The sequence below is a fragment of the Rhagoletis pomonella genome, unplaced genomic scaffold (assembly GCF_013731165.1).
Source record: "Rhagoletis pomonella isolate Grant_MI unplaced genomic scaffold, Rhpom_1.0 Rhpom_scaffold_00004, whole genome shotgun sequence".
Classification (NCBI taxonomy): domain Eukaryota; kingdom Metazoa; phylum Arthropoda; class Insecta; order Diptera; family Tephritidae; genus Rhagoletis; species Rhagoletis pomonella.
This window is the reverse complement of record NW_023458558.1, coordinates 78631015-78655877: the sequence shown is the minus strand read 5'-3', so window position 1 is coordinate 78655877 and position 24863 is coordinate 78631015. Positions and strand designations below refer to the sequence as shown.

General features: G+C 34.3%; 1 protein-coding gene across 1 annotated transcript in view; it reads left to right on the top strand.

Annotated features, from left to right (window-relative positions):
* Window positions 1–4441: 4441 nt before the first annotated feature.
* The window catches only part of LOC118738340 (homeotic protein Sex combs reduced-like), a 57617-nt gene continuing 37195 nt past the window's right edge, over window positions 4442–24863 (top strand). The window contains exon 1 of the mRNA XM_036469265.1: window positions 4442–4516. The gene's annotated coding sequence lies outside the window, so the exon portion shown is untranslated. The remainder of the gene's footprint in view (window positions 4517–24863) is intronic.

Here is a 24863-nt window from a genome sequence, read left to right as displayed (position 1 = left end):
AGATGAAGATGAAGATGAAGATGAAGATGAAGATGAAGATGAAATTTTTTCAAAAATAAGAACATGATCTACAGAATCTTCTCTTTCATTTGATACCCATTCTGGTTTCTTAATCATATTGCAGTGAAATTTTTAACTCATTTTTTGAATTACTCATATCTTTCAAATTTCAAAGAAAATAATTAAGAACGCAATTTTACTATATTTGGCCCTTGGTTTGGCGAATATATTGATTTTTTTGTGTGCAAAATTGCCTGCCGCAAGGTATTATATGTATATTGAGGTACACATTTATAAAAAAATGTTTAATAGTAAATAAACAAAAGAAATGTAGCCAAAACTGGTCAACACAAAGCGTTCCTATTATTGCCACCAGTGTAAATTACAAATCCCGGAAATTTTCGAGACTTAAAAAAGGCCGGGATCTCGATTAACATTTGTCTTACCTACCCAGGGCCGTCGAGAGAAAATTTGGGCCCCTATATATAAATTGTATTAATTTAAGAGCATATGGCCCAAATCGCCGAAAACGAAATCGAATTTTTTTCTCAGGTTACGCAGATTTTTGATTATATCTGGGTCATACATATTGTGAGGTATCTAAATATTAACACGAATCTCCTTCTCTGAAACATGAAAATTCACTTAATCCTGAGACACCTTTAAATTAATGAAAATTAAAAAAGCACAACATGAAACTAAAGTTACCCTTTATATTTGAGGACCACCACTTTTTTGCGCTATAAATATTTGCTTCTCTTCGCTTGCTTTGTATTACTTTCAAGTTAATACAAAAGTACTCAACAAAAAATCAGCGATTAGCTTTCTATGTAAATGAAAATAAAGTCGGCAGTATTTTTTAATGTAACGTAAAATTCAAAATATCAAAAAGTGGTTTGGCGCGGAATCCACCAGACTAAAAATGGAAAATGGGTTTCTTCGGGCATTTTCGGTCTTCTTTACAATAAGATAAAGCAGTTTCCTATACTCTTAATTATCCATACGTTTTCGGTGTAAAACTATTTGTAACGTAAGTCTTTTTTACTAATTGAATTTTCAGTTAAAATTATTTTTTATTTAGTTAGAGATAGGGCTTATTTGAAAGCAAAATTGTAAACAAACTATTTAACGTACTATTGACCCATAGTGAAAATTTATATTCTCTCTAACTCAAATAGGCTCAGAAACGTGAAAATTGTATTATTTCAAAAAGGAACGAGGTCAAAGGAGGCAAAATAAGAAGGTAAAGGAATAAGACGATTTTATGATTAAATAATAAAAATCTATTGGAATTATTTCAAGTATTTTTCTAGTACTATTATTAGCCTTCAAAATGCAATCTCGGATGGTGCTATAAGATTTTTCCTTCAAGAGTTACGGCCACTTAAGCTGCCGTGTCCGTGTTGGTTTATTTAAGTTTTAACACGTTATCATTCTGTTTTGAATAACTAAAAATCTTGTTGAGAAGTGGATCTTACAAATCCCCAGTGGTATTAAAACCCATATTTGAAGCTAGTTACTCTAAAAGAAGGTATTTTGTTCCTTGAATAACGATTTTGTTGTACGCACGGTATAGAAATCAGAGCTCCCTTTAGCCAAGGGCAGGTTTGCCATGGAAGCCGAATGACTCTCCAATATTTGGATCATCTATATTGAAGTTTTTTTCATCACTGAAAATAGCGTTTTTCAATTCTTCCTACAAAATTTGTAATTTTTGTAAAATGCTAAAAACGCATTTCGTGCCATAGAGTAGGCTATGGTTTAGCGATTTATTTCTTCACCCTAAGTACAAAAACTTTGTTTATTATTTATTGTGAACTTTTACTTGTGACAGAGAGATTCAAATACATTTCAATTTTTACGGTAAATCATGATGTTCCTAGTAGCTAACCTTTAGTAAATCATTTGCACCACACTTTTGGGGTTGGATATTTCCATAGTCGTCGGGATTTTTAAAGGAACTTCTTATTATATTCTACTGTCCGATTACTTCAGCAGTTAATTCACTAATTTTTATGCCACAAAAATTCATTCCTTTTGTATTTCCGGGCTCCTCTTCAGATAGTTCAATGCCACGGGATATTGTGGGCCATAATATAACTAGGGAAAATAATAAAACTGTTTTTATTATGAAAATAGCTTCTATATGTTTTAATTTTCACCACACATTCACTGGTGTAGGTTTCTGTTTAAATTTTTTGACACTGGAGCAGGCGGAAGCCGAATAGTTCATTTTGCACATACAATTATTTACTATTGAACTTTAACAATTTTTTTGTGATAACGGTAGTTAAAATTATAAAGGAACATCAACTAATCATATGAAAATCCTTACAAGCTAAAGGCTATTATAATCGGATACAGCAACATATTTTACCCTTATTGCATAGAACGAAAATGAGGAAGAACATATTGCACATATAACTCTTTTACTGGGGTATATCACACAGGTAACGTAACAGAATTAACCTCTAAATTAATTTAATCAGTTTAATAAATTACGCATATTCTTGAGTTATATTAGGGGAGCAGTCTTTTTCGAAAATATAAAGCAGCTTTAAAAAGTAGGTACTTCCAGAAATTGTAATGTCACAGTCCCCTGTTGAAACATTTATAACTCCTAAACAACAGGAGGTACAATATATTTTAGGTATATATTAAGGCAGTGTCTACACACACGCGCCACGGTTACTTTAGAGGCGGTGTTTGAAAAGCACTGTGAGCCAAAACGTATTGTAACAGTGCGCGTTTTTTGTCCATATGATCATTTTCTTTAATTTATAGAGTCAGAAACAATTAGCACCAATCGGAATATATTTGTAATATTTATAATAAAATCCTATAACTAAGGAGCAATTACATTGTAAAAAAAAAAACAAAAAGCTATGGTTCTGATATTTTGGGCACCTTAAGAAGCCCGCGCCCGGGAGGATTCACCCCTTTGCCCCTTCCCTCTCGACGGGCCTGTAAACACCTAAATTCATACATACATACATATGTATGTTGGTATGCACATATGTACATACTAGGTACATAATTACACATATGTGGTGTTCTGCTTAAGTAATGTTCTGTTAATCAAAAGTAAATGCCCTTAGATTGTGTATTTTATATATGTAAGTACATATATGTACATAGGAAGGTACACACATTCATATGTATTCGCAAATTCTATTCAAAATTCTATGCATGAAAGTTTTTTCAGCGATCTAAGGCCAATAAAAATGAAAATGATTGCGTTATAAAATTATAATGGAAAGTAATAATGTGACGGTGATTTAAGGCAATAGCGCCAGCTATTGAATACAAATACTAATAACAATACAATACCGCACAGCTGTTGCAGACGTACCAATTATGCTCATGATGATCTTTAAGAACTCCCAATGAGCAACATCATCATCGCCATTGTTTTATTCAAAGCAGTACTAATCTGGTTTGAAGCTCCTACTGTTGCTGGCGCTTTAATGTCGAGCACAAACATCGACTTAATGAACGACACCTCCATTCCTTCATATTGATATGTAAGTACAACAGCGAATTTTCAACCAGCATTGTTGCCCAGTTGCTTTTCTGTTAGAAAGCAGGAAAATTCTGCCACTGAACTGCTTCCTCTTTTCTACCCCATCTGTTTGGCAAAACAACCTGTTTTCCGAGCCCCCTTGAGTAATTCCATGCAACATACCAACAACAACCACGAAATCCATAACAAACCTTCTCACTTACACCAATCGGCACGTTGCTCTCGCCATTGGACTTTCCACCCTTGTCTCTTACATACAACAAAGCAGGCGGAGCCTGCTGTTTGCGCAACTGCAAAGGCAATATTTTCGAGATCCCTACACAACATTTTATCCTGCTCTCACCAATGTGGACATAGCGTAGCGTGGTATGATTTACGATGTTCGAAAATCCACGCCATTCATTGTCCAACAAACCGGCAGACCTTCGCTTTGGTTGCTCCGCCGAATGTACAAGTGCACACATAGTTGCCGCGTTTGGCGACGTTTAGAATTGCTGCTCAATTCCAACGCGGATTTCGAATGGGGAGCTTGCGAGTGCTTCGTTGTGCAGGTTGTCAAGTGTTTTTGGTGGCGCTTTTCGCTTCTGTCGGTCGGTGGCAAACACGTAATAATTTCTGATCCGCAAATCGCTGGGCGCCGTTTCTAACCGTTAATATTACCATCGTTGTTTATATTTCGAATAACAGACAAACTACTACAAAACAAATATAATTGTGATTGAAAATCGTTAAAGGTCTGCTGAAAGAATAAAAACAAAAAAAAAACCTTTTATGTGTTAAACAATTCTTTTATGAATTGAATACATATTTAGTGTCTGTGTGAAATGTAGATGAAAATTAAACAAATACATATGTATCTTGTATTCAAATCAAGACGGAAATTAAAAAAAAATCCAAAATATTGTATTTAAAGTGCAAATACTCTTATACACTGTGCGTCTATTGCCGGAAATTCAAATCGTTGCTTAAGCCGAACTTGTTCTTCAATCTATGGTGTGTAGTTTAATGCTGCTTTCGAGCATAGTACATACCTACCTACATACACAATGTACTCGTATATATTAAGCATCGATTTAAACTAACGTTTACATTAAGAATTTTTATATGCTATAATATAAATCAAAGCCGAAACTTGCGAGAGAAAAATCTGAATAATATACACAAATCTAAGAATCAATTCTGTGGTGTCAGATACATATATACATATCGTCGTTTAAAATGCAAAACCGCGTATCAACAAAATGCAAAACCGCGTATCAGCAAAATGCAAAACCGCGTATGTGAAGTTGCAGAATTATTTTCTAAAAACACTAATTTTTCGTCGTTTAAAGTACAAAACCGCGTATCGTCATTCTGCAAAACCGCGTTACTGACATTGGCTGCCAAAAATTGGATTTGCTCACCCAAGTGCTTGGCTCAATCCTTATCGGCTCAATCCTTATCCATTCGTCCTGAAATATACCAGCCAGAAATGCGATTGCTTTATAAAAAAGACAACCATTTTTAAATATGAGTGTTTTTATGCTCTAGAAAATAATTTCTACAAGTTCACATACGCGGTTTTGCATTTTGCTGATACGCGGTTTTGCATTTTGTTGATACGCGGTTTTGCACTTTAAACGACGACATACATATCGTCGTTTAAAGTACAAAACCGCGTATCGTCATTCTGCAAAACCGCGCAACTGACATTGGCTGCCAAAAATTAGATTTGCTCACACAAGCGCTTGGCTCAATCCTTATCCATTCGTCCTGAAATATACTAGCCAGAAATGCAATGGCTTTATAAAAAAAGAGTACCATTTCGAAATATGAGTGTTTTTACGCTCTAGAAAATAATTTCTACAAGTTCACATACGCGGTTTTGCATTTTGCTGATACGCGGTTTTGCATTTTGTTGATACGCGGTTTTGCACTTTAAACGACGATATGTAACTCCGAAAATCACTCTTTTCAGGAAATCATTCGTAGAGGTACTCTAACAAAGTGTCAAAACTTGCAGAACCCAAATTTTGGCAGTCAGATACATGTTTGTGTGTACTTATGATATAGATCCTTAGATTTTTTAAAGGCCAGAACTTCATGTAAAAACTTTATAGTGTCGTGATTTGGATTCATTCATTCATTTTCTTTGACTATTCTCATTATCGCTCATATAATCATGATTAAGAAGTGTTGCTTCTTTTATTTCCTTGTAAAAATTACAACAAATACGATCAATACATGGAAATAAATCCACAATATCCTTATTTTTTCAATCTCTTCCGCCCGTACTGGCCACCTTTGAGCAAAAATTTCTACCGAAATAACAGCCATGAATTCAGGCCACAAGTATTTCTACACTTCAAAAACATTTTGTTCATAAATACATACATATTTATGTATAATGTAAGATCTGTTCCGAGTAAATATTTTTCCTGACAAAATTAATCGCTGATAATAGGTATTTAGTACCATTATGATTACGTCAAAACGAGCACTTGACATTTTCACAACCGAAACCCCGTCTTGAGGAACAGATAGGATATTGCTGTTGTGCTTTTTAAGAAACCGTCCGATTGTTGCATGGGCGTTATTACATTCTAGTTGAGTGACTCTGATTCTGTCCGGAATATCAGATTATCTAGCTTTGCGCGCAATATCTCCCCAGCATCAGTGAAATACAAACGACAAGAACATCCATATTCATGCATATATGTACATATGTATATGGCTTAGCACAATTACACCCTAGAATTAAACTTTTGCACCTGCTCTTTGCAAAAAGCTAATCATGTCCTCGATTCTCCTCACAATCCACAATAAATTAAAAACAGAGGTGATTTCTCTTTTTTCGCTAAAAAAAATTCTTTCCCCTTCGCGAAAAAATTCTTTCATTATTTTTCGAAAATCGTAACGATCCAGTTCTTTCCTCATACGACGTTTAAAGTGATGATAGAGTTAGAGGAGGTACGGATTACCTTTTGTTAACAGTACTTATCGAGCTCAATGAGCACATATGGTGGTAGTGGAGCGAAGGTGATAGATCGTGTCAAGCATCGTGTGATGTGTCAAGCTGGGTTAGCGTTGACCATGGTTGGGAATGCCAGCGACTTATTAGCTGAATACGTGTAGCGAAGAAATAATTGATAATTGCATAAAAAATGCATAACCCTTTATGCACATTCATGTTGGTGTTCGCTGTACCTATTAAGTACGAGTGAATCGATTGTTAAACACAAGTGCGTGTGTGTGTTCGCTGTCCTTGGTTTTTTATGGGAAATCACAAGTCGCTTAAGCATGCATGTAAGAAGGTGATTTTTTCAATCTTCGCAATCTTCGCAGCAGAAGATTTTCCGAGTTGGCCGGCTATTTCAGCGCGGCATAAAGGTTTTTCTTCTGTAAACTTTTTTCATTTGGAGCTGACGATAGAAGCTAGACAATTCAGAACCATCTGTAATGAGTATACTTCCTCCTGTCGGAAAATCTGGTAGGGGAATAAACCTCTAAGTCCGAAGTCCCTGGGTCAGTTAGGCCACCTTTAAAAAGTTTATAACTCCGGCGGATACACCCGCCAAGCCACGATATAAAATAAGCTTAAACAAATTTATAAAAATAGAAAGTAAAGGTTTTGTCATCATTGCTTTACCTGATTCTTTGCCGTTAATTCCATTTTAATTCCTTGATACAAATGAACATACAATACGATTTGGTAAAAATATTATATGAAGCTCCTAACGATTTCTTTAAGATTTCTGGAACTTTGTTTTGCAGGGTTGTTTGTATTTTCTTTGAGCATACATTTTTGTCTACGGTCGACTCTCTCAGCTTTTGAAGAGTTACGGGGTCTTCTGCTGAATTCGGTTTTTCTTCAGTCCATTGCAGACAAAAATTAAACCAAATAAGAAATTATGGATAGAAGGTTGTGTTTACTGGGGCAGCATTTTTTGAAAAATTGCAATTACTGAGTCACTAATGGTAAACATTTTGGGTGTTGCATTAGCCGAGGTATTGCGTTAATCGGGCTTTGTTTCTTATCGAGGGCGTACTGTAAAATGAATAATCTAAGAACGAATTTATCCCTAATTATTTATTTTATGGGTGAAATTTTGTATTTAAATAATTTTAAATTTTCTCATATCTGTCAAGATTAGAGGGATATTGTTAAACCCAAAACTCAAAATACATGCATCTACATACATACATACCTGTGTAGGTACATACTACATAAGTATCTCCATATTAACTTTCATTAGCCAATTACATACCTACTCAGTATATTTTTTTCATCGGCCTTAAAACTTTCCGTAAAACAAACGCTCATTTTAATGAGTTTCTGGACATTCCGCGGACAACCAATTCGAAATATGTATGTACATATGTATATCTGTACGGGAGATAACCTTAAGTGCGATCTTGTTTAAACACTATCTCAAATTTAGTTTCGAATGCAGTTCACACACGCATGCATTCAACGAACGTATATGGATACGTATTTTCACATGGATACACAATAAGAATAAAACACGCATAGAATGTGTGTGATGTTCGAAACTGCGGAGCCAAAACAGACCGAATATCTCAGATCGAGTTCAGAAATAACAAAACTCAGAGAGGCTCTTACACAGCTATAACTTCGAAAGACTCTCTTCCTTCGAAAAGAACAATTTCTGGTTTGGTAGCATTTGTTTGGCCCACACTTATGCACTAAACAAAGGCCACGTAAAAAGTCATAATCATTCCAATTGAGGCAAATGCTGCTAACCGCACATCTCATTTGTCCCAAGTCACACACACAGAGAAATCAGCGGGTAGGCCGAATACCATTGCCTCGGCATTTCGCTGCGCCAGTGCAAGAAAGCAGCAACCGCAGCAGCACAATTTGTCGGTTGGCATTGGCGGCAGCGCTTCAATGCTGCTATCTTCTTCTTGTATGTGGTGGCGATAGGGGTCGGACATTCGTTGGCGAATGTTCGAATTTTTCTTTGTTTTCTGTCTTTATTTTTTCGATTCAAATTTTGTTGCTGCTGAGTTTTTTCTGCTCTCTGCCGCTTTTTTTTAATGTAATAATGCATTTTTATTTTATTCAACCCATACCTCCTAGCGGCTCTGCTATAACGCTCTTGTTCTCATCAGGCACTCAGTGCTATAGTCTTGTACTCCTAGTTACAATTGTATATCAGCGGCAGCTCGCGGATGAGACGATACACATATGCGCAATCACATATAATTCTACAAACTACTATGCTGTGTACATATGTATGTAATATACTTTACTTGTCAATAGGTGTATGTATTTTGGATTGTGCGCGGCGCGGTTGCTATCGCAGCAGCTATAGAGTTGTTTTTTATTGATGCTCAGATATTTGTGATTTGAATTATGTCCAAGTAGTCAAATAGAAACATTGGCGCTTTGAGCACGTAGTCGCGGGTCATACCAATTCCAGGCTTAATCAAGCTTGCTAATCCTAACGATCCGGCAATCTGATACCATCTGATCACCGTCATCATTCACTAATTTAACCAGTCGGCAATACATATAACAAAATGAATGCTGATACATATTCTTTAAGCAAAGTATCTCAAGTTAAAAAAGTAATGCGAAGGGAGGCTACCTGTGCGTAAGGTGCAGCAACATCTGTTTCGCTGATAATAAATGATGGATTGTTAAAAAAGTGTATAGTTTTTAACTGATAGCGATTTAAATTTGCGCAGTCGCTGATAGCTGCTCATAAATTTAATGTGCAACAGGCCGCAAAACTGCTTAGAGGCCAACGACATATGCATACATACTTAGATACCTACTAACTTTTGGGAATGTAGGCATGTAATAGCACGCTGTGAAAGTTCATTAGCCAAAACTAAATGGGATAATTACTGAAGCATAAAAAATGGGAAGTGTAAAAACTAAAAGGATTAATAGTGAAAAATAACTGGGTATACTACTATATAAACAAATTATAATGAAAATATGCCAGTTTTTCGTATTCCTGTGCATTTGCCTGCAATAATAGTGAAGTGTTATACAAGTAGGTACATATGTATACATATCTATGTATACCTACTACCATCTGCATTATATAAACTGAAAAAAATTTACTCTGTTTAAAAGTGCTGCAACAAACATTTGTAAACTAACAAAGTATAATAAAGCGACCATAATTGAAAAATATAACAAAGTGCACAACCTGTCACCATTTTCATTATTTGGAAAATTTATGAGATCGAGAGTATCGTTTATGCTCCATAGTTGGCCATACATACTGCTCACACGCCTCGTTTACCGATCAACCAAGTGAATTCAAGTTCAATGTAACTGCACGCAGTTCATTAGACAACAACACTCACCGTCGGGATTTAGCTCACTGCTTTTGTCAACTGGTGTGACAACGCTTTAATAGTTCTGTATAGCCTAGCTAGGAGTTTTATCGACAGCCGGCATCTGGACTGAAAGCAAAAATAGCATACAAAGCATCTGCCTGCATCGAGCAACAACAATTATCTGCCCGTTGTTCCCGCATATCCACTGTAAACATTGCCGTGCCACTGTTGGGTAAACTACAACCTGTCGCAGCAGCAGCAGCGGCGGCGACGGCAGTGGCAACGTTCAGTTTGATTTATGGCTGGTCGCGTTGTATTGGACTTTCAGTTTTATTAGCTGGTTATTGCTACATATTTTATCTGTGTTGTATGCAGTGATCGGTACGCATATCTAACTTTGAATCTGGTGCAACAAATTGTTATGACAAATATCGTAAAAAAAAAATACATTTATGAAAATTAAAAACGAATCAAAAAGTCGATAACAAATACATATGTAGATAATAAGTTTACATGAAAATCTACACGTAGACAGTGATTTTTTATTGGTGAGTTTCTTTTTAAAACTTTGCATTATACGACTGTGCCTATGTTTATTTAATTTAGCTAAATTGTGTAATTAGAAACCACTCCTTGAAAACTAATTCTTTTCATATTTAACAACGTAACAAAGTTCAATGTCCACTCGCGCCCGAAATCGAACTTCAAAAGTGTTCGAAGTTTTAAAATTTTGATTTTGAAATAAATACATATCGTGCCCTAACCCGAAAATAACGTAACTGACATTTTTTACACAATTTTTTTTTTTGATGCAGAAATGCTTCTACTTATATGCTATATGAAAAAACGAAAATTTAAAAAGCCAATGATCTACGTTAAAATTTACAGTGGCGCGTAGGAATAGACACTTCCTAAAAACTATTGCTTATCTAACAAAATTAATTAAAATTTTCGTAAGACCCAAAATAAATATTTAATAAAATTGGTTTATGTAATACAGCGTACCCGGATATAAGCTCTGATAAAAATGTTCGCAAGCATTTCATTAAAGGTGGTAATTCTTTTATCGATATCAACTTTGTTCTATGTAAAAGCCCCTGTGATCATGCATGCACATGCACGCCCGGTGGTGCATCTCTCCGGGCCCGGAGTTTTCAAATGGCCTGCATTTTTTTAGACAATTAAGTTGGAAGATAAAAATTATGTACGAAGTACATTAGAAAATTTAAAAACTTTTATTCTAGTCTATTTGTTTCGAAAGGCGAATTTAAAGGCCTGACTATGAGTAGGTTTAGGAAACCGTCACAAGACACAAATAAAGGCGCGCTAGTGTTTTGAAGACAAAAAATACGCTTAAGAAAAACGTCGGCGAAGAAAGACTCTTAACCTAGTTGACGGCAAAAAAGACACGTAAACATAGATTTATACCTGGCCAAGGACTGTCACTTCATCATCATTCCCCAAAACCTCTTTGGGGAATTTACATACTGTTAAGCTGATACCAGATAAAACTTTGGATTTGCGTGACATTTATAACTTTGCCAGCAAAGCGCCAGACGCAAAAGGCATACCACAATAAACGCCAAGAAAACCTATTTGTACTGCTTTTTTACTCGTCAAAAAAAGCGAAGCAAGCGTTTTATCTGGTATCAGTTTTACACCTGCAAACATAGTTGACCGCGAAAGCAAGTTTATGCGTATTTCTTCGCTATGTTCAGTGTTGCCATTTAGCCGTTTTCCGGCTAGATTTAGACGGTTTCAATAATAAACAGCCGGAGAAAATTCGGTTTAGTCGGCAGCCGATTTGTTAGCCGTTTGGCTAAGTTTCCATTTTTAAAAGTTCAGTGGCTACTAACCTTGCATGGTGCCCGGGTTAGACAGTTTGCAAGCTTGCCATAAGCAAACCGGTTTTTACCATGCAATCCCTGCAATTCGTGCACCGTGCAAGGGCTACGCAACACTTCGAAAATACCCCTAGTGTATTGCTTCCAATTAGCTCACACGTATGAATTGCCACACGTAGTGGTTTTCTTTATAATGACGGAAGCAAGTGATTTTTTTAAATCAACTAATTTAAAGACTACTTTAAAACAAATGCCATGAGTAAATGTTTCGAATTTTGATGCTCTTCTTACTCAAGGAAACAATTTGTGTCTTCGAAGTTTGAAAAAGCATCTGTGAAGTGCAAAACGCAAGCGTATTGAAAAGAAACAGACTGACTTTGAATTTGTTTAAACCAAATTCATCTTAAGGTAGTTGAAATTAAATGCAGGACCATCGGCGTAGCCAGAATGAGCTCGACCCTATTAAGCTGGCATTTCAGGGTACTATTTTATATATATATATAAGGAAAATTTTAAAGTTAGGGGGGGCTCGAGTACCCCCAGCCCCTACCAGGCTACGCCCATGTGCAGGACAATCGACTTGCTGCTTGCACACAATTCAAAATGAACATTTAAAAGCACATTTAAATGTCCGGCTGTAGCTGAGTGTGCAGAGATGTTTGCTGTTACTTTTTAGCGTCCAAAAGGGCCGGGTTCGAGTTGACAACAAGTGAAAATGATAACACTTTTTTTTGTGTCTTTTAAATATAAAAAAAGTGACTTTGAAGTTGTTTAAGCCTAATTAATTTTAAAATAGTTGAAAATATCTGCAGGAAAAGGCAATTGACTGCTTCCTAGGACATCGCCATGTTAAATAAATGAGTTCGTTGCAGGGAAAGCAGTGAGAATTTCAATTAGTTATCATTGAAAATAAAGTAGTCTATAAATTAATTTCAAATTAATTGAATTTCCTGCATGTAATTTTTTGTTTAATATTTTATTAAAAACATCATTTCCTGGAAACAAAAGCTCACTTCCCAAAGTTATGATCGATCAGCTGTTGAAATTGAACGAACCATTCCTATCGTTTTGAAAGAAAAATTGCTATAGTATTTCCCGTTTATATGCCCCGCGTTTATAAGCATTCCCGCTTGTTAGCGTCGATTTTACCCCACATAAAAATGGTTCGATTTCTCCGCTTGTTAGAGTCCCGTTGAAAAGCACTAGTATTTTGATATAAAAGTATAAATTCATAAGTAAATTTCCTCGGATATAAGCGCAAAGCAAAAATTTCAAAGCACCAAACTTTTTGACACCGAAATTTTTGAAGAAATATTAAATCCGTATTCAGATGCGTCCGAAGGTGAAGCCGAAGAAATAGTATCAGAAAATTTGCCAACTATGAAAGAACAACTTCATGCAATTAACATTTAAAACAGAATAAAATTATGGTTTAAAAAACTAAAACCTCGCTATTATAATTTCCATTCGTACTGTGATCAGGTATGTAACTTGAGAATAGAAATCGCTGCATCTTTTAGGCGCATCGATATTACATAGTTACATCCCGAGCTAATAAAAGGGAGGTAAAAGAGTAAGTGCGCCTGGGCCACACTGGAGAAGTGAAACTTACGTTCCATATCTATTTTGTCTCATAACCAATATAAATACATACATACATACATACATCTGCTTTTGCTTAAGGTTATATTTTGTGTCTTTTTTCTATCTAGATCCCTACCTCTACCCCTGTTCGTTCTAATTATATTTATGTTATTCTGTTTTCCTTTATCTTCATTTTTATCTTTATACTCTTTCGATAACCAAATCGATGGTAATATCCAACAAGATATCGACACCAAAGCCGATAAAAATATCGATAACAAAATCGATGGCAAATTCGACAAAAATTTCTATAGCAAAATCGATAATAATATTGGCAGCAAAATCGAGTAGAAAATCTACAAAAATATTGATAAAAATATCCATAACAAAATCAATAAATAATCGATAAATAAACGATAACAAAATCGATAAATAATGGATAACAAAATCGATAAAAATATCGATAACAAATTCGATAAAAATATCGATAATAAAATTGATAACAATATCGATAACAAAATCCCTAAAAATGTCGATTACAAAATCGGTAACAAAATCTAGTATTACATCGATAAGTTTCGAAGATATCGATAACAATATCGAAACAAATTTTGATAATAAAATCTATAAAAATCTCGATAACAAAAGCGATAAAAATATCGATTGTTATATCGATAAGTCTCTAAAATCCCAAAATAGTTCACAGAATGAGTATCTGTGTCTCCATCTGTATCCTTTTCTCTATAATTGCCTTTATTTTAGTCGTTCTTCCTCTGATTTCATCTTTACTTTTATCGATATACTCGTCCTCATCTTTGCTTTATATTTATCAATGTTTTTACTTTTATGTTTATCATTTTCTTCATCTACATATTCCCCTTCACCCTTGCCCTTATATAAGTAAAGTATTTAAATATACCTTGATCTTAATTTTTGCCTTTATCTTTATGCATCTTTGTTTTTGTTTCAATTTCTACCTTTTCTTTATCCTTTTTTATCTACATATGTACGTACTCACCTTTACTTTCATTCTTGTCTTTTTCTAAATGTTATTCTTTAACCTTTTATTAACATGTTTTTGTTAAATGGTTGCATACACTCAACAATCACTTGTTTCAGCCCCAACCATTTCCGTTGTATCATATCCGTTGCACCATTTCCGTGTGCAATTTCCGTTGAGTTTGCCAATTTACTCCCAACCAACCAACCGCCGTTAAAGAAGTTTCACTTCAAAAAAACTTTGAGACAAACAATCAACTTCTGAAAGAACTCGATGCTATGGAATTAAATGTTAACAAAAAATTAAAAAATGACATATAATGTAGTGCTTTGTTTTGTGATTTAGCTGGGATAGCTATTTTTTGTTATTAATTCTAAATGTTTTTTGTTTCATAACAACCGGATGAATTTTATTTTTTAATCACCAAAATAACTATAAATAAGTATATATGCATTAAAAAAATTATTTCCAAATCCAAAAAAAAACTGTTTAAATAATTTATAAAATGTGTATCTTTTTGTTTATATGCGTAGAGGACGCTTAAAAGAGATTTTTCGGATATAAGATTTCTATGGTTATAAGCGTAAAGTTATAAATATAAAATTAACCACAACGTTTAATGTCCCAAAAAAATGTTTGCAAATCTTGAAAGGTACATATTTATTTAATAAGTAATCCTCAGCCCTTTCAAAGGTTTCCGTGTTTATTTCTCAAAATATTGCCCTCCGACTAAACAAAAGTTCAATACTTTTACTAATAGAGCCATTGCAGGACGAAAGGTAACGTACACTCAGAAAAAAGTCAGCCAAATATATTCCTCTCAACACATGATTTGGTTACTATAAACAAATAATGTAACTATAACCAAATCATGTGTTGATAAAAACATATTTAGCTGACGTAACTAAACTCTTTTCTCAGGGTAGGGCAAAGGCCACAATATAAGAAGGCAGAATCGTTCAGTATGAAGAAGACCCCATTTGCAATTGATTTTTTTTTAATACTTAAGTAATACTTGTAATGTAACGCTTAGCTACGTATAACCCTTGTTAACCAAACATAATTTTATGACTTTATTTAAATAAAACATGGGAATTTTAGTTGAAACATTTAGCAGTTTTCAACCCTTTTTTTGGCAATTTAGCCGGTCGGCCCAAAAAGTTCTGGCAACACTGGCGATGTAAGTCTTTCTTCGCAGAAGGGTTTTTATGCGTCTATATTCGCGGTCAACTTTTGAGCTCGCGCCTTTATTCGTGTCTGGCGAAGAAATATTTTGTATGAGTTTGAGCAGTTATTTTTATTATATAACCAACAACACCCACACAAGGTGCTCTTTGCATGCTACTTAATTTCGTGACAATATATTGTTTATCTAGTGCTGGCCGTAGGTTAGTATCGGTCATATTATAGCCGTGTACATCAAGAGGACAAGCTTTGGCTTTAACCCCCAGTTCCTACTGGATAATATTTTGCATTTAGGCTCTCTAGGGGGTACTAGGGGGATTAGTTTATCCGTGTATTTACATATATGCGGAAAATAAGTAACATACTGCAAAACACAAACATACAGAACTCTGTTTCTAGATGGCACATTCGGAATCACTGCCCTAAATTTGCTCGAATGGCAATTTCTTTTCTCGAAAAAATTTGCACCTTCTAATATGGCCACATTATCAGAGTGCAACATTTTAAAGAAAGAGCACGCAATATGCATGTGCAGATGCTAAGAAAAGAACACGAAAGCTTGACAGCCCTGGCGCAGGGCAGAATAAATGCAACATTATTTCGAGAAAATAAAACGCTATAAGTAAACTATCGGCGAATTGTACTTTGAATCCATGTGACCTAGTTCAATTTTAACTATACTGAAATTTCTTAATTTACCCGCGAGTAGTTTATGTTTTGAAATTTTCGGGCTGAATACATTTCTACAATTAGTCAAAAAAACTTGATTTAAAATCGAAAAAGAAAACTTAAAATTGGTTTTTCTGTTAAAAAATTTGAAATCGCTAACACGGTAAAAACTGAAATATATTTAACAATCATGTTATCTACTCTTTTCTTACTTACGTAAATCCTGAACTAACAAATCTAAATCATAATTAAAAGTACTATGCATAAAAAAATTTAACCTACGTGAGTATGTATGTGATTACATAAATTTCTATCCGTGCTGCCAAGACATGTGAAGTGTACAAAGTTCCAGTCGCGATTCTTAACTTAGTGTTTTCATTGATGTCTTTTTTGCACTTTTCCGAGGTAAGTGTAGAGCATGAGTTATGTGCACAAGGGTATTATATATGTATAACCTCGTTCGCATAGCGCTTGTTTGTAACAGCCTAGAGGAATCGAGATAGATGTAGACATATATATACCAGATTACTCAGAATAAAAAGAGGAGCCGATTTAGCCATGTCCATCCGTCCGTCCGTCTGTCTGTCTGTCTGTCCGTGTTCTCGATAACTCAACAAAAAATTGAGGTATCTCAACCAAATTAGGTGAATATTGCTTAGAGTTTCACTACGAAGCCTGTTGAAAATTTTTGAACTTGGACAACAAACACCTCTCACATCTGATATAACGGTAATTTACAGAAATACAAAAATTGCGATAAATCAGCAACTAATAAAGCTACTTAACTCGAAATCGATGTTTGCCATAATCTTTTAGCAGTAAATTAGATTATTGCAAAGTTTGGGCGTGGTGCCGCCAACTTCTGACTAAATATGTGCTTCTTTTTAACCGATTTATCAATATGTACCAAATAAATACCCATTCGTGTGACGCTGCCTTTAAACTTGTATTTATACAGATCATGTTAAAGAATAAAAAAACTAACCAAAATTAAATAACAACAAAAATAATATTATAAAACTTGTGAAAATTTGGTGCGGCTATAATTTTTTCGACTACTGTACATTAGAAGGCATCACAAAAAAATTGAGGTTTTTCCGGCGGGATTACCAAACCTAGTATATTTTAAGACTTCTACCAAAATATTTCGGAAAAATATTACGATTTACGTGAGCTGGTCCGGTTTGAAAATACCTCTAAAAATGGATTTTTGTATGAATAAAAATAAAATTCGGCGGAGCCGAACATTAAATACCCGGCGCAAGTACCGCTACATGGTACGCCGCAGTGTATCAATTTTGAGTAAATTAGCGTCCTTAAATTTCGAAATGTGTAGTTTCAAGCATTTCTGAAATTTACCGTTATTTGAAAAGCGGCCGTAATTTTAGTCCGATTTCAATAATTTTCAACGTTTTGCTTTTGCGTGGCAAGCACAATAATCATACCGAATTCGGTACAAATTGGTAGAACGGCAACCGAGATATATGTGATCAAAAGTGGGCGGTGCCACGCCCATTTTCCAAAATTTTCTCATAAACGTATTTCTTGGTAAACAATTGTTGCAAGCATCAATTTTGAATAAATTAGCTTTAATATGTACTGATTTATCGAAGATTTCGTATTTCTCTAAATTACCGTTATATGGGATGTGGGCGTGGTTATTGTCCGATTTGTAAACCTTTCGGTCATTTGGTATGCTGTATCAAGACTAACAATTGTGCCAAGTTTGGAAGAAATTGGTGTAGCGGTTACCAACATGTACACATTCCCAAAAATTTATAATATTCTTATTTTTCGTCTAAAAATTATTGTAAATATCAATTTCGAGTGAATAATGTTCAGTAGTTACTAAAATATCGCAGTTTTCGTTATACCGTTATATGGGAGGTAGGCGGGGTTATTGTTCGATTTTGCCCATTTCAAACACCATCCGTCCTACGCCCGAAAGAAGTGCACGTACCAAGTTTCGTTAAGATATCTAAATTTTTACTCGAGTTATCGTGTGCACAGACGGACGGACGGACGGACAGACAGTCACCGCTTAATCGATTTCTCTTTTCATTCTGATCATTTATGTATACATTAGTCTATATCTATCTCGATTCGTTTTGCCTGTTACAAACAACCGTTATGTGAACAAAGTTATAACACCCTTGTGCACAAGTGCGCTCCGGTATAAAAATTGTATCAACGGAACCATAATAATGAGATTTCTGGTGCTGTTTTTTAACGTTTTTCAAAGATTTGTGTAAGAAAAACTTGAACGACTGCTCCAAAACCTTTCCCGATATAGACTTATGAGGTATCAGTAGAAAGGTATATTCTCACCCATTTTATTTCTTTGCAAAAAAACTCATTCACGTCCCCAATATTTTCTTTATTCAATACCAACACATCTTAATTTAACTTGGAATTCCACTCGTTTATCTCACCTTCCTCTTTCATACTTTGAATGAGGTTATTCGCAAATAAATTAAAAGGGTGGTAGACCTCATAAGTCTAAATTGGTAAGGTTTTGGCATAAACACTTTTTTTTAATATTTTTATGAAAACTTTTTATGCTTAAACTGTTTAGTCATCTGAGTTAATTTTTTCAAAAAATATTAAAAAAAAACTGTTTTTATTAATAAAAAACTCAATTTTTGGAGGTATTTTCAAATCGGTCCAGCTCACGTAAATCTCAATATTTTGCGAGATATTTTAGTGGAAGTCTTAAAATGTAATAGATTTTATAATACAAAATTACCATTAATATAAATGTATTTACGTGTATCAAATTGTGATTGTTTTTATTAATTTTCTGTCTTTATTTGAAGGTTTACTTTTCGATTGCCAGATGAATTACATTTGTACAAAAAATTATATTTGTGTGGTATTTTTGTAGGGATTTAAAAAAAAATATTAAATGGCAGCATGATCCTCTCACGGCTCTCTTTGCACTTAGAAATTTTTTTAGAAATCAAAAATCTATAGTTCTCCAAGTCTCTAACAGACAAACCTAATATTCACGCACGCCGGCAGTTTACTGTCAAAAATTTCTCATACACATACAACTTGTATAGGACCAATGGAAATTGAACGGCGGGCGTAAAAAGCTAACTTAAATTCCAAGATTGGTGTGGCGTGACATTTCGATTTGACGTTTATAGTTATTTTAATAAAAACTATAGATTTGTTCTTTTTTTTGTTACTTGATAAAAATTTTTTATTAAGTAACTTTCTTTTTAACCATTTATTCTCGGTTTAATTCAACTAAAAGCGAAAATGATGAAACTACACTGAGGGAAATAATGCTTAGTAAAAATGAATACTTTATATTTGATTATCGTTTAAAAATATTCGTATTCAAAAATAATATTTTCATACAAAATTTATTACGCACGTATTTGACTGTTCACATCTGAGTATGCATATGCAAGTGTACATACGCACCCCAAGCTTGCAGAGCGCCGCTCTGAGAGCGGTACATAGTACAAACCGCGTGCTGTGGTTTGATGGATATTCAACATTTGAAAGCAAATTTATATGCCTGGGTGTAGCTAAGTGCGCAAAGATGCTTGCCACAAGTTGTTGATATCCGGAGACGGTCGGGTTCAAATTCCACTGCAGCCACATGCAAATAAATTTTTTTTTTTTTGTTTTTGTCTGATTATTCACTTCACGGATGCTTTTTCAGTGCGAACGCGGTCATTTTAATATGTGCGTAATTGAATTGAGTATTTACCAATATACAGTACTTTCGTTGGCGTTTGTAGAAAGATCAATCACGTTTCTATTTGATTTTAATATTTTTTTCCCTCAGTGTAAAGGCAAGAACGAAACTTCATCATTTGAAAAAACTACAACTGGAGTTATTGTAGACAAATACTGTGACTCAAGAAGCCGATTGATAGTTTTTTAATATTCACAATGTTTTTCAGCTAAAAATCCTAATATGTACCACGTTAGAAGAATTCAGCAAATTTGCGCCAATATTTCGAACCATTTTCTCTGAATTTTTAGAACATTTTTGGGTTTACAGTTTTTTAACCCATTAAATTTCAGTTTAATCAACAATGTGCACCTAAAAATTCCTGTTGATTTAAAATTCTTTTTGCACCCGGACTTTTGTCTTTTTTTCTTTTTTAATTTAACAATTGGCATTTTTAAAAACTGGCGGCGGTTTTTTTGCGAACAATCATAGTGTGTAATTACGTGCCTGTTCAGTTTTTAATTTTATTTGAAGAATCATTTAAGATATTTAAGCAATCAAGAGCTCCTCGAGATTCCAGCAAAATGAATTTTGAATAGGGCGCGATATGTTCGAATTTTAACGACGAAGTGTACATTAAAGCGTTCGAAAATGAATACAATTAAGTAGACTATACTTTAAAAAGAAGTTTAAAATAAAAAGATAATTACAAAAAATAAAGCGAGAACGAATAATAAACTTTAACAACAATCTACCAAAATGAGAAAAATTCTACCTTTTTACCAACCCGAATTTTTTCTACCAATTTTGGTAATAATTTACCAAAGTGGCAACCCTGCTTTTGTGCTCATTTGACATTTTGGCGCGACTAGGAATTTAAATTTTGCTCAACAAACTTCTGTAAATTTGACAGAAATGCAACCCTGAAAAATCACGCACGCAAATTAAAACTTGAAAAAAAAAAAATGAAAAACTTGCGTGTGTGCGTAGAAAAACTCACGCCGGTAATATTAAATTGAGCTGTAAGTGAAGTTGCTTTTTGAGTAACTACATACACGCGCTCCAAATTTGCCAGATATACAATTTTCAAGTCAAGACTTAGACTTGGTCTTGCATAACTTAGCTTTAACTAAATACACACGCTGCTCATTGTCCCGATATATATGCAATTTTCAAGTCAAGTCAAATCTAAGTCTTGCTTTACAGAGATTCTACTACGCCACTTTAGTCCAACTGTCATTTCGAAAAAAATTTGAAAATTACAAAACTTCAAAAAAATTGTAGTGAAAAAATTGCATGGGCTTTATTTATGCGAGTACAATGATAATAAATGTTTGCATATTCGAGCAATATTATATTAAGTAGATCTTAGAACACTTACATAAAGTCTTTTTGGGAACTAAGAAACGTCTTTATTTGTAAAGTAAAAACTATTAATACTTTATTGTTATTTAAAATATACGTATGTATGTATATAAGTAAGTACTACATCTTAGTATATTTTTAGTTATACTCGTTTTAATACAAAAACCATCTAATGCTACTCCACTGCCTGCTGGTATTTGCGTGTCACGTATCGAGAAAGGAATTTTCACTTCATTAAAATGAATGCATGCGTTTTTTAAATAATTAAGACCAAGGAGGCGATTGTCGGACAAAACAGAGGGCAATAATATACTACACCGATGTAGTATGTATGTATGTTTGTCCATATATGGACTCCCTATATAAGTACGTATTTGTACACACAAATACATACTGACATTCATAATATGTATATATGTACTTATGTGCCATTACATAAAAAACGCATGACTACGAGAGTAGCGGTAGGACAAGAAGAAAAATGCACAACCAGACAATTCAAATTAGGCTAATATATTTTATTTTACCAACTCAGACTCGGGCTGAGTTGTCCTTATCAGTGGCGCCGTATGTTGCGTTTTAAGTAAATATGTAAAGTATTTTTCTTCCACTGACCATTTTCGGTTGGCTACCGCGACACGAGGGCACTTTATAGGGGAAGTCATGCTGATCACAGTTTGAAAAGTTTCTTAATTTGGGCGTGCATCTAACGAAATTCGTGTTAAGATACATCCAGAAATTCATGCATCTACATACATACATGTAGACGAATTTCGAAACCTAAATTGACCAGCTCATATGTTGTTCACATAAGCAATGCTTCTACAGTTCGAAATATGGAGAGAAAGTGAAAGTGTTTATTTAGTCCATGTGTAATCGGCATATCCAAGCAAATCTCGCCCACTCACTGTTCCCAGTCTATTGTGCACATAAAAATCATCCGGCGGGTGGTATGCAAATATGTGCATACTCTAAGGGTTGTGCGCTGCGGTGTTTCCACTCATTCAATACAAACTATTGCATAATATGGCTCAACAAATGCCACGCATACCAAGCGAAGACAATTATGCGCATCTACTCGAATGGACGCTGCTTGCTACGTTGGCCGCTTGCTGCGAAATTGTACCTAATCGAATAGACAAAGAGTTGCCGAAAGGACTCCTAACTCAAATTCATCAACATTTTCCTTACTTTTTTATTTTTAAAATATTGTTTATTTTTTCCAGTTAAACTACATGAAAGTGGCCGCAAAAGTAATTTATTTAATTTTTATTTTGCAATCGCAGTCACAACTGCAATTTGGCTATTTTCTCTCTGCTTTTATTGTTGTCTTGCCGCAACGTGGAGCTGATATTTCCAATGCTTTTTGCTATGTTGTATATAAAAGTTACTTGGGAGACAACGATTAGCTTTATTTGTTGTCCCTCAAGGTACCTGCGAATCTGTTTCGCTTTCATTGCATTTCAACTGTTTGAAGCAAAACACATTCATCACCAAGCGATTCAACGAAATAAAGGCTAGCGCAAAAACAAGGAGTCGCTGATATTATAGCAACTATAACGGCCTAAACTGTCATGAGGACCTTTCAACTTTGTTCGTTTGTGATTATAAATCAAAAATGAAATCGATGTAAGAAACACGCAAGCTTTTGAGCGAATATTTGCTGCTATTTACTTTATTTACCAAAAGCAAGTAGATACAAAGTCGTAGTCACACACATTCCTAAGATTATAATACATTCGAAAATAAATTTCAAGAGTCACATATTGTGCAAGAAGTGCTTGTTTGCATTCATAAAGGACACTCGCGAAACGGCAACGAAATGTGCACGCCATCCTACAGAGCAAAAATATTAACCGTATACATACATAAGGGTTGCCAACCGTAGATACTATAATATATAGTCTATTTTTTCGGTCTGCGTACTATATACTGTTGAAAACAAAATATAGTACGCAAAAATACTATATTTCTTCAGTTATAAATATAAATAAATTTCAGTAATTTGTAAGAAAATATGTGTAGGAAAACGGATGACCTTTCTACTGAAATAACAATATTAAAAGAAATATTCTTCAAAATAAAAGGTCGTGGTGGAATGGAAACATTTTTAAAAATACTGATAATGAATTACCAAATCTATTTCATTTCTACTTTCTATTCCTGCTACCTCGGCATTCATTGGAAGATTTTTTTCTGTTAGGGATGCGAAATAGCGAGATGAGAAAGACAAAGCGACTACCTCACTAACAAAAAATTAACTTTTGATTTATATTAATTTGAATATTGATTGCGATAAAGCATATAATATCTTCGTGGTTAACAAGGAATTATGAAAAACTAGTAAAAGTGCAAAGAAATATATTAAGAAAAAAGATATTTACTTAAAAAGCGTTTTTACTTGTTCTTTTAAATAAAATTCTATATATATTTCAAGTTACTATATTTTTCATTTTTTTTTAAGTACTATAAATAGGTATCTTACAAAATGTTGGCCACTTTAACATACATACAATAATGTGAACATGTGCCAGTATGGAGGAATTATTAAAATGTATGTACATGTGTACCAATGTATACCCAGTATGTGACCCTATTACACCTATTCCATGTCTGCTGAATCTTGGTCATTATACAGAGGACGGGATTTAGTATAGTGCACCGTTTGCAGTGTATGTTCGAGTATGCTGTTTAAATACCATTTCCTACATACATATATCCTCAACGAGTCTCATTAAAAATTTCTTTTGAGTTAATATAAAAACTCGACTTAAGCGATTATTGCTTTTATATATAAATTTTGTATGACATCTTTATATAGCGATAAACCCGCTAGCATGGCGGGTAGACGTTTTCAGCTATTTGAACCTTGGTCGATGAAGGTGATCAAAAACTTTGCATATTTATATGTGAACTCCTGTACATGATGGCCTTCCTAATGATCGTCATGCAAATGCGGTAGGTATATGTAGAAAATGTAACATTAAATTTATCTCTATGAACAAAATGACGAAAATTAAATAATACTTTTGTAAAATTCTAAAAACACGAAATATGCTAAATACGATTTTTGAGAAAAATATGCAAAAATATTCGATTCACGCCTTTCCAATGATTTTAAAATTCACAAAGTTGTTGGCTTCATATATCCAATGAAAACAATATGTATGTGTTCGCTTGGCTTTCCATGAGAAATCACCCTGTAGGGAAACCGCGGACTAGTGAATGAAATTTCTAGTTCCATACTAGGTCTTTATCGCCAAAAACGAACTAGTCCGATAGGAACTAGATCCCCACCAGTTCAAAATCGGCGCAAAGTGATACTTATAAAAAACTAATTTTTTCAGGGTTTTTCACTAGAAATCTATATCTAAAGTGACGAATTTAGAAATAGTTCGGAACTATAGAAAAAGGGATGCAGAACGAACTAGATCTTATTTGTCGAATTTAGAACCAGTTCGGAACTATCGAAAAAGGAATGCAGCGGGGAAGCCCCCGGCGGTTTTTTCGTTCAAATACGCTTCTATTCTGTGCTTCGCAGATGCTTTTTCATAGCTTGGTAATACAAAACTAAAATTTGTGTTAACATTTCAACATCTTGGGACAGTCTGGAATCTAAGAAATAACAGCGAGCACCTCTGCAAACTCAGCTACAGCTAAAGGTATGTAAACGTACATTTCTTACAATCATTCAAACAAATT